Here is a 9,687-nt window from a genome sequence, read left to right on the forward strand (position 1 = left end):
AGAAACAACATTGTATCGCCTTATTGCCTTTGTGAATTTACACTGATGCGATTTCGCAAATCAATATCGTTTGCTCTTTATTGATATTTGTTTCTCAATAAAGACTTTTATTGAAAATAAAGGGGTAGAATGGTTTTTGTTAGAACTTTTTCGGAGTTAGATACGAGTAGATGTAAAATAAGATAAACTAGAGATCGCCCAATGGTCGAAATTCGACCTTACTTGCAACGACATTAGGACTGCTACCTATATTTTGTAAAAAATATTGACTTCATCATAGTTTTTTTCAATAGGGATGATGACAAGGTCAAAGATTAGCGAATTTTGTTAATAAAATAAAGAAATCACGATAAAAAATAAGTGTTCCCAAAATTTCAGCTTGATAGCATTTGTATTTTTTTTGTTATGCGCCTTCAAAGTTGGATACTCAAGTCGAATTTTTTTTCAATTAAATTTCTTAATATTTGTATACATCGATAACTTATGCAATTAAAAGCAACTTTTGGTAAGAAACCACTTTCATAAACGCAATATTTAATATACCTCTCAAACAAAGATGCGTACAAACTACGAAAGACTGACGTCATACTTTCGTAGCTCTTTGTATGGAGCGTTTCGGGCAGGTCTTTTTTACGAGATTAGGCAAATAATAATACTATTTTAAGAGCAACTAATTGTTTTAACGACCAGCAGATGGCGTTATTAAGTAACACGAAGTCAATGAGTGCTTGCTATACCGAGCAAAGCTCGGTCATCCAGGTACTTAATATATATACATAAAATATTTCCACTATTTTTTATAGTAAGGAGAAAAGTAATTTCTTGGAGGCGGCAGTCGTGCACGCAATAAAAATATAGTTAGGTATTTGCTACAATGATGATAATCTGGCTAGTTTATTTTGATGAAGTAATTTCATGCAGCTTTCATCTAATTCATTAAATATGAAGAAGGTTGGTAAAACTTTAACATTTTTAGGTATTAGCTACGAATAATAAAAACTCCCATACTTCAACCGTTTTGAATTTGGTTCCCTTTCGCACACTAAAATATGGCTCTTTACGAAATAAAACCGTTGACATTAATTGCCACTTAGGGCCTATTTCACCACTTCCTGGTAAAGTGCCGGATAGGCTATCCACAACTTTCTTGACAGATCCTCCATACTCCATCTGTCAAGTTAAGTGGTGGATAGCACCGGCACTTATCAGGAAGTGGTGAAACAGGCCGTTAGTATATTTACACAATATTGTGTACCGAATACATGCACAAAGTATGCATGTATTCGGGTCACATTTTGTAGACTCGTGGAAGAATTTTTTGACACAGTTACTCTTACTTAGTTTTAGGGCTCCGTACCCAAAGGGTAAAAACGGGACGCTATTACTAAGACTTGGTTTTCTGTCCGTCTATCCGTCTGTCTGTCTGTCTGTCTGTCTGTCTGTCTCCAAGCTGTAACTCAAGAACTCATACAAAAAACACAATTTTTTGTCTACTTTCGCTCTATACTGGTACGGAACCCTTCGTGGCGATTTTTATTATTCGTAGGATATTCGTAATGCCTAGCAAATAATGCTGCATTACACGACACATCGAGAGCCTATTACGCAATTTTGCTTATCCATAATATTATAATATTTCAAGTTCACAGACAGAATCTTATCAATGTGACACGATATCAGAATTGATCGAAATACTCTTACTGAATCTTAGTAAACATAATTTTATTCCATGTAAATATTACTTCACAACGTTTATTTTATATCACACGTTCTTTGCGTTGGCACGAGTAAGACTACGGCCTCTACTAGCAGTTAAAAGTTCAACATATTTTAATTACTTTGATAAATTGATACATCGTTATGACTAGCCCTCGCCCCAAACTCAAAGTTTCTAATAAGAAAAAATATTTTTCAGAATTCTATTTGTGGCAAAATTAAAATAGTTTTTCAGATGACAATGCGCAACTGCACTTGTATTACCATACGCACACAACAGAAGCCGTACATTTGTGTATTATAACAAATATATAAATTAAACAATAAAGTGCACAACTGTAAATTACAATAGAGTATTTACATATAGACTAGCTGTGGAGAACGGTATTAGAAAGGCGATGGAAAACAAGGCTGGATGGGACACGAGCTATCCCTCGTGACGACTAATTTAAATGTCTTTGTAAAGATAAAACAAGGAAACTGCCGATTGATTGGAACGTATAGAAGTGACATTCATGCTTGTTATACCTATTGTGTTGAGCGCGAGCTGTGCACTAGAAAAATTAAGATTGATTTTTTCGCTAATATAACTTGCCGTGAAATGTTATTTCTATAAAACTATAATGTATTTCATTTTTACTCGTTAAACTATTGTATAAAACCATGACGCCACTAATCCCTATAGTTCTACACAGAGCTGCCTATTTTGTAAAGTTTACTTTTCGATAATAAGAAGTTTCTTCATTGCTAACCATCATCATATATTCTTATGTAAGAATAACCTATTCACTTAAAAGATGGTAACAAAATCATATTCTCCCGAAAGCAACAAAAGGTAAATAATCAAGGCGCTGAAACTAGTAAAAGCCGAGCAAACTAACACATGTTGCTAGGCAAAAAAAGCGGCAAAATTGGGCGAAATTTTGTCGACCTTTCCAACCTTGGCGCCGTTACACATAAACAGTTCCATCCGACCTCGAGAATCAATCACGCCGACAGGTGACAGGTTTATCAAGAAACAACAGGTGATAACAGTAAGAGTTATTTATCGAGATATCATTCGTAGGGAATGTGACTTGGTCGCTAAGTTTGGAGTGACGTCATCCGGGAAAACTCAAATAACCGTTTTATTTTTTTATTTTTTTATGAAATAAGCGGCAAACGGGTCATCTGATGGAAAGCAACTTCCGTCGCCCATGGACACTCGCAGCATCAGAAGACCTGCAGGTGCGTTGCCGGCCTTTTAAGAGGTAATAGGGTAATAGGGGAGGGTAGGGATGGGAAGGGAAGGGAATAGGGGAGGGTAGAGAAGGGAATAGTGTAGGGGATTGGGCCTCCGATAAACTCACTCACTCGGCGAAACACAGCGCAAGCGCTGTTTCACGTCGGTTTTCTGTGAAAACGTGGTATTTCTCCGGTCGAGCCGGCCCATTCGTGCCGAAGCATGGCTCTCCCACTATAAAATCTCTCTATCTCCCAGTTTCTGGTTTGTCTCGATGACAGGGTCCAGGACGGTCTTCAAAATAAAAAATGATAATGTATTACTGCGATATAGCTATATTAAGTTTTTTTATTATAGATTAATCCTCGAAAATCAAAGGCAAAAAAATTAAGATAATTTACCCGCAACGGAAAGAAGACTACTGTAGGCTCAGTAGGTATAATAATATTATGTATAAACTACTAGACGTTCCGCGCGGCTTCGCCCGTGTAAATGAGATATTTCACAGAAAAATTAGTCCACAAAAAAGCCTATGATCCTTTACGTGGTCTACTTCTTATCTGATCAAAATAACAGAAAAAATGCTCTAGTAGTTCGTGAGATAAGCCCTTTCAAATAATTTCCCCCGTTTTTTCCACATTTTCCTCTATTTCTTCGCTGTTATTAGTCTTAGCATAATAAAATATAGCCTATAGCTTTCCTCAATCAATGGGCTATCTAACACTGAAAGAATTTTTCAAATCGGACCAATTGTTTCTGAGATTAGCACGTTTAAATAAGCCCTTTCAAATAATTACCCCCCGTTTTTTTCCACATTTTCCTCTATTTCTTCGCTCCTATTAGTCTTAGCATAATAAAATATAGCCTATAGCTTTCCTCAATCAATGGGCTATCTAACACTGAAAGAATTTTTCAAATTGGACCAGTAATTCCTGAGATTAGCGCGTTCAAACAAACAAACAAACAAACAAACTCTGCAGAATTATAATATTAGTATAGATAAACTTAGTATGAGAGGAACGCCTCCGTGGTCTAGTGGTACAGAGCGCGGCTCTTGACTCGGAGGTCGTGGGTTCGATTCCCGCGTTGGAAACATGTTATTTTCAAGCTTGGTTAGGACAATACAGGCTGATCACCTGATTGTCTGACAAGTAAGATGATCCATGCGTCGGATAGGCATGTAAAAATTCGGTCCTGCGCCTGATCTGTCGCCGGTCATGTCGGTCTTCCCGCTTCCGTCCCACTGGGTTATGAGAGTAAAGAAATAGAGTGCTCTTGTGTACTGCGCACACACTTGGGCACTATAAAATTACTCCTGCGTAGCTGGCCTGGTTTCAATGAAACCAGTCACCGTCACCGAAACCAGTGTGGGAGCTATTATTATGAGAGGAAGTTTCTTGCCACCTTCGTCCACAAGTAGTCTACTAGTTTTATACGAGGTGTAACAAATAATATAATTAGTGATAATTATAATTTAAGGTGTGTATAAATATGTCTTATATAGAGTTCACTGTGAAAGTAGCAGCGCTGTAAGAACATTTTTTTTTTGTGATTTGTATATTATGGGCATGCGCCTGCCCGTCATGAATTTTCATGAAAAAATTCCATTCAAAGGTGAAAAAAACCTTCCAAGTGAGAGTTGGACTCGCCCATGAAGGGTTCCGCAGTAGCAATAAGGTTTATTTTTATGAATTTCAAAGGTTTTTTGATTTATTTTTATATTTCAGTTGATTTAATGAAAGTTAACTTACTTGTTAGATCTCGTTCAAACCAATTTTCGTTGGTAGTTTTTATAGTATTGTACATCATATATTTTTTTAGACTTACCATGCCACCACTACTTTATAAGTTAGAGGGGGGGGGGGGGGGCACACATTTTACCACTTTGGAAGAGTCTCTCTCGCAAACTATTCAGCTTAGTTCAACAGTATAGCTCTTATAGTTTCGGAGAAAAGTGGCTGTGAAATACGGACCGACAGACAGACAGACAGACATGACGAATCTATAAGGGTTCCGTTTGAGTCATTTGGCTACGGAACCCTAAAAATTTACTCATTCAGAGTTGTTATTTTCACAGCGAACTAGAATTCGCTGTGAAAGTCCCCTGTATAGATCAGGGGTCCCATTTTACTCATTAGTTACTTACTTAATTATTAGTTGGTACTTCAAATAATTACGTATTACGAGTATGTTATACAGTACTTACTTCGTCTACGAACATAGCGTGCAAATTTGTGGTTGAAATAGCATGTTATGTGACCACTTTTTCACAATATATAAAAAGGATTTACTTTTCACCGCAGAGTAGATATAATTATGTACCCAGGTAGGGGCAGAGGGGGGCGGGGCAAGCTGCATACCGACTATCAGACCGACTATCTTCTCGAAACGGATATGCTGAACCCCCCCCCCCCCCCCCCCCCCCCTAGCTAAAATCCTGGGTACACCCATGCGCATTATGAAAAACTGATGGTTACATTTTATTCAATGTTTGTATTTCTTTCAAGGTACACACAACGCATAAGTCATATGACTTTTGATAAAAAATTACCAAAATTCGTGTAATTAACCTACATTTTAATATTTACCAAATGATTTTTCGTCTACATCTATAAATAAGACGAAGGAAGGCCTTAAGTTCATATCAAATATTATTGTCATCGTGTTCTGACTGTAACGGATATCTACATTATTTGTATTTACATACATAAACGAAACAAATATAGACTTCTAAGAAAATCAGTTTATTTATACCAGACTTATTAAACTTGCTTCTCTTTATAACACACGTAGTTAAAAGTTTATATCTTTCATCAATTTCAGGGTTCCTTGTTGATTGCGGAACCCTAAAAAGAGTTTTTTCTCTAGAAGGTGACAATAACAGTAAAAGGGCAGTTTTTCGCAAACTTTTTGTGTTCAAGGTACATCTAAGTAATAAAATAAACATTAATTTTGGAGGTACACTAGAAATCACCAAATAATGCTCAAGATTTCTCTATCCTCTATCCGATAGAGGTAAGAGTAATCTTGAGCATTCTTTGGTTCCTTTCCTAATTTTTATTTTTCTCATTATAATGCAATTATTATTTTTTTTTGCTCTGGTGTTTTTATATAAAAATAAACTTCACATAGAGTAATAGTCGATGTGACGAGAAATGTTCAGTCAGTTTCAAAGTTAGCTTAACGCGTATAATAGGATTTAAGCATGGTGGGGCTTCATCGAGCGTGACGTCACCAGGGGGGAGGGGGGGAGGGCTCTTATTTTGTGCTACTTATGTGTTCTCATTATTTAGGGTTTATAAAGTAAGTAGGTATAATAATGTGGTACACGCAGCACAATATGCTTAATTAAATTAATAAAACGACCTTATTTACAAACGTTCTAAAAGAAATTAGTTTTTGTTAAAGTATAATCGTATTTATAATTTGCCTCTAGTCTTGGCTTTGGAGTAGGTATAAGGCCTTTTTGGGTTTTTAGGTGTCTAATGCCTGTTTTCACCAACCGCCTCCTAACGCTAAGTGGTCCCCTAGCGGCCATTAAGGGTACATATCTTTCAAGATTTCACTAATTTTTGTGTGTATCCTTAGGGCGTAAGAACTTTTGCAAAACATTACTTTTTTTTTAAATGTGTTTGTTTTAAGAGATATTTGACCCGCAAAGGTCGCTCGCGTTCGGAGACCGTTGGTGAAAACAGGCATAAGGGTTCGAGAAAGGCTTTAAATCCGAAGAGCTGAACCACCTTATTCAGTCACATAAGCGTTTAAATGTAACAAAAGGCAGAAAGAAGAAAGCTATAATTTCATATTTTTTGTTGTTTGCCTAAACTTTCTATTTTGGTAACCAGCCTAAAGAAGTATTTACTTGTCATACCGAAAATAGCTCTAATATCTATATCAAAGGCAGATTTTCATGTCAGTCTCACGTTATTTGATTAAGTACGTCTTCATTTTCACGAGCGTGAGTGATGTGAGGAAAACGAGGAAAATGAGAAAGAATTATGGTCCCACATGACATGGTGTCGTGTCTGCTATTCAAACCGTATTAGTATTAAACATAATATTTTAATTACGTATCGGAAACAATTACTATACGGAATCAATAATGTACAGGAAGGGCAGCGCATACCTTAAATGTTTCATCTGAGGCACTTAATTGTATTTTATGGATGGTACTCAAAAACCGTTCAACTTGTCCACACTATATTAGAAAGAGGGTTGTTTAAGAAATAAAGCCACACACTTTCAATACAAATATTTTGAAAATATTCTTTAGTAATTGATAGTCTTCAAATGCAGTTAGCTCCATTTGTTTTATAAAATAAGGGGGCAAACGAGCAAACGGGTCACCGGATGGAAAGCAACTTACGTCGCCCATGCAGCATCAGAGGAGCTGCAGGTGCGTTGCCGGCCTTTTAAGAGGGAATAGGGTAGGGTAGGAAAGGGAAGGGAATAGGGGAGGGTAGGGAAGGGAAGGGAAGGGAATAGGGGAGGGTAGGGAAGGGAATAGGGTAGGGGATTGGGCATCCGGTCAACTCACTCACTCGGCGAAACACAGCGCAAGCGCTGTTTCACGCCGGTTTTCTGTGAGAACGTGGTATTTCTGATCCGATCCGATCCGATCTGATTCCGATCGAGCCGGCCGGCCAGCATGGCTCTCCCACGTTTAATCCCATATTATCGATTTGCATTAAAATACAAACTAAATAAAATTGTATCAACATTCAAGATCGACTGACGTAAATTTTTAAAACCGTTTGTCACCTGACTATCACAAGATCTCTCTCGAAGTATGCAAATTGGCGCAACCGGGAAAAGTTTCCAAAAATAAGTTTGGGTGCAATAAGGAAATGACCGTGAGGCGTTGTTTACCGACATGCACAAATATACCGGTGACCCTCCGGGGCAGGTCGGGAATCCTGATGTTGTAACAAGCCGGTCGAGGCTGTCGTACCTCTGCTTAACATGCAGCCCGCGACCGCCCGCCGACCCTTCTCGATATTACGTGGCTTGTATAACATGCAAATAAACACTTAAAATACTTTTTAATACTGGTTTTGGTCCTAGCTGTGCGTTTTCAAATGTGTGTTCTGAAATTTTTGCAGTATGATTACAGACGATTAAAAAATACAGACGATTTGACGTGATTTAATTGGCTCGTACGTCAAATCGCACTAGCCAATATACTGGTAATTATAGTAAAGGAAACGTTCCTTACACTTGAAAGTTGAATTTGGAACGCGCCTTTGCTAATGCCTAGTTACAAACTAAAACTAGGTAGTTTTTTTATTTTGCATATCTATGAATGAAGGCAATCCGTGTGCCTATGTCGAAATCGATCTATAAGGTCACAATTGGTGTGGTCCTGAATAGCAATAGGTAATAAAATTTTATTCTACTGTCAAGGACCTATGCTCAAATCTTCCTTATTTAAACTGTTTTGCTAGTCTTAGCTTTGTCGAACCTTTCTTCACACTCATTTTAAGGTATCTGTGTTTTTAACCACGATTTCTGTAGTACGTTCTCTGAGTTCCAGGTCGGAATCTTGTCCAGTCGTTATCTGTAGTACTCTCGCGCCAGTGTGGATTAAAATAATCCTGTAATGTTATCGCTTTCAATCTTCGAATTTATGAACAAGCAGGCATGATATTTTGACGAATGATTACAATAAACATAAATGGCCAGGTAGGTAGTAGCTTGGAGAATAGAGAACGTAGTAAGTAAGTAAATTGATAGATCATATTGAACTGGCTAGGTTGGTACTCGTATTCAGATCGGTAGGCCGTTTTCCTGTACCACAGTAGTTTGCGACATGAACCTAAAAGGCATGTGGTCGAACTTGAATTACTACGAGGCTCTAGTATCTAATAAATCGTAGTTTGTACTAGAGGTATGATGCATTTCAATCTTAGCCATTGATATTGGATAGATGGTCAGACTTTACGCTTACTCACACACGCGCATAAAACTACTCTACTTCACGTTATTACTTACCATGCCATAATTTGACTTAAGAGCCTGTATTCCCAGAAACGGACGATTTTCAAGATTTAAAAGTGACAGTAGACACAAAAATATAGTAATTTAAATTCTGAAAAAAATATATGTGTTAGTTAAGGATCTAATACAGTGGAATTTATATTCCATTATACAATATCATGAACTTCACTCGATAGAAAAAACTCCCAAAGTTACCTCTTCTTTTAATGAAATTTCCATACCATGTCCAAATTATTTGGAATTTTCAGATAATTTTTACACTGAATTAAAGACAAAGAATATATCTAGGGCGATTGGTTTTTTTGACTCAATTTAATTGATGTACAAAAAACGACGATCAAAAAACTATAAAATAGCAGCTGGTTATTTATAGACAAAGTAAGTACTTATAATAATAATTTATGGGGATCTACGCATCGCTTGTACATCTACGTAAGGATAAAATAGATCGTCACAAAAAGACAATGTCCCATTAATCCATAAGAAGATGGGCATGCGAAAATCGAGGCGTGATCCCCTATTGCAGTTTAGGTATTGTTGACCTTGTAGTGAGGTCGGCTGAGGGTCGCGACGAGGCTGAGTATGAGGAACCCTTATGATTGCCCGTAATATTAGTGTGCGCACATTTCACACATTCCGTTTTTAAATTCAATAGGTAATGATTATTGATCAAGATCGTTGTTGGTTTTTTTTTTTTTCAGTAAGAGTAGGTTCACACGGCACAATCTTGCACGTTTTTTTGCAGTACATAC

Source organism: Aricia agestis, chromosome 5, assembly GCF_905147365.1.
Source record: "Aricia agestis chromosome 5, ilAriAges1.1, whole genome shotgun sequence".
In the NCBI taxonomy this organism is placed as follows: Eukaryota; Metazoa; Arthropoda; class Insecta; order Lepidoptera; family Lycaenidae; genus Aricia; species Aricia agestis.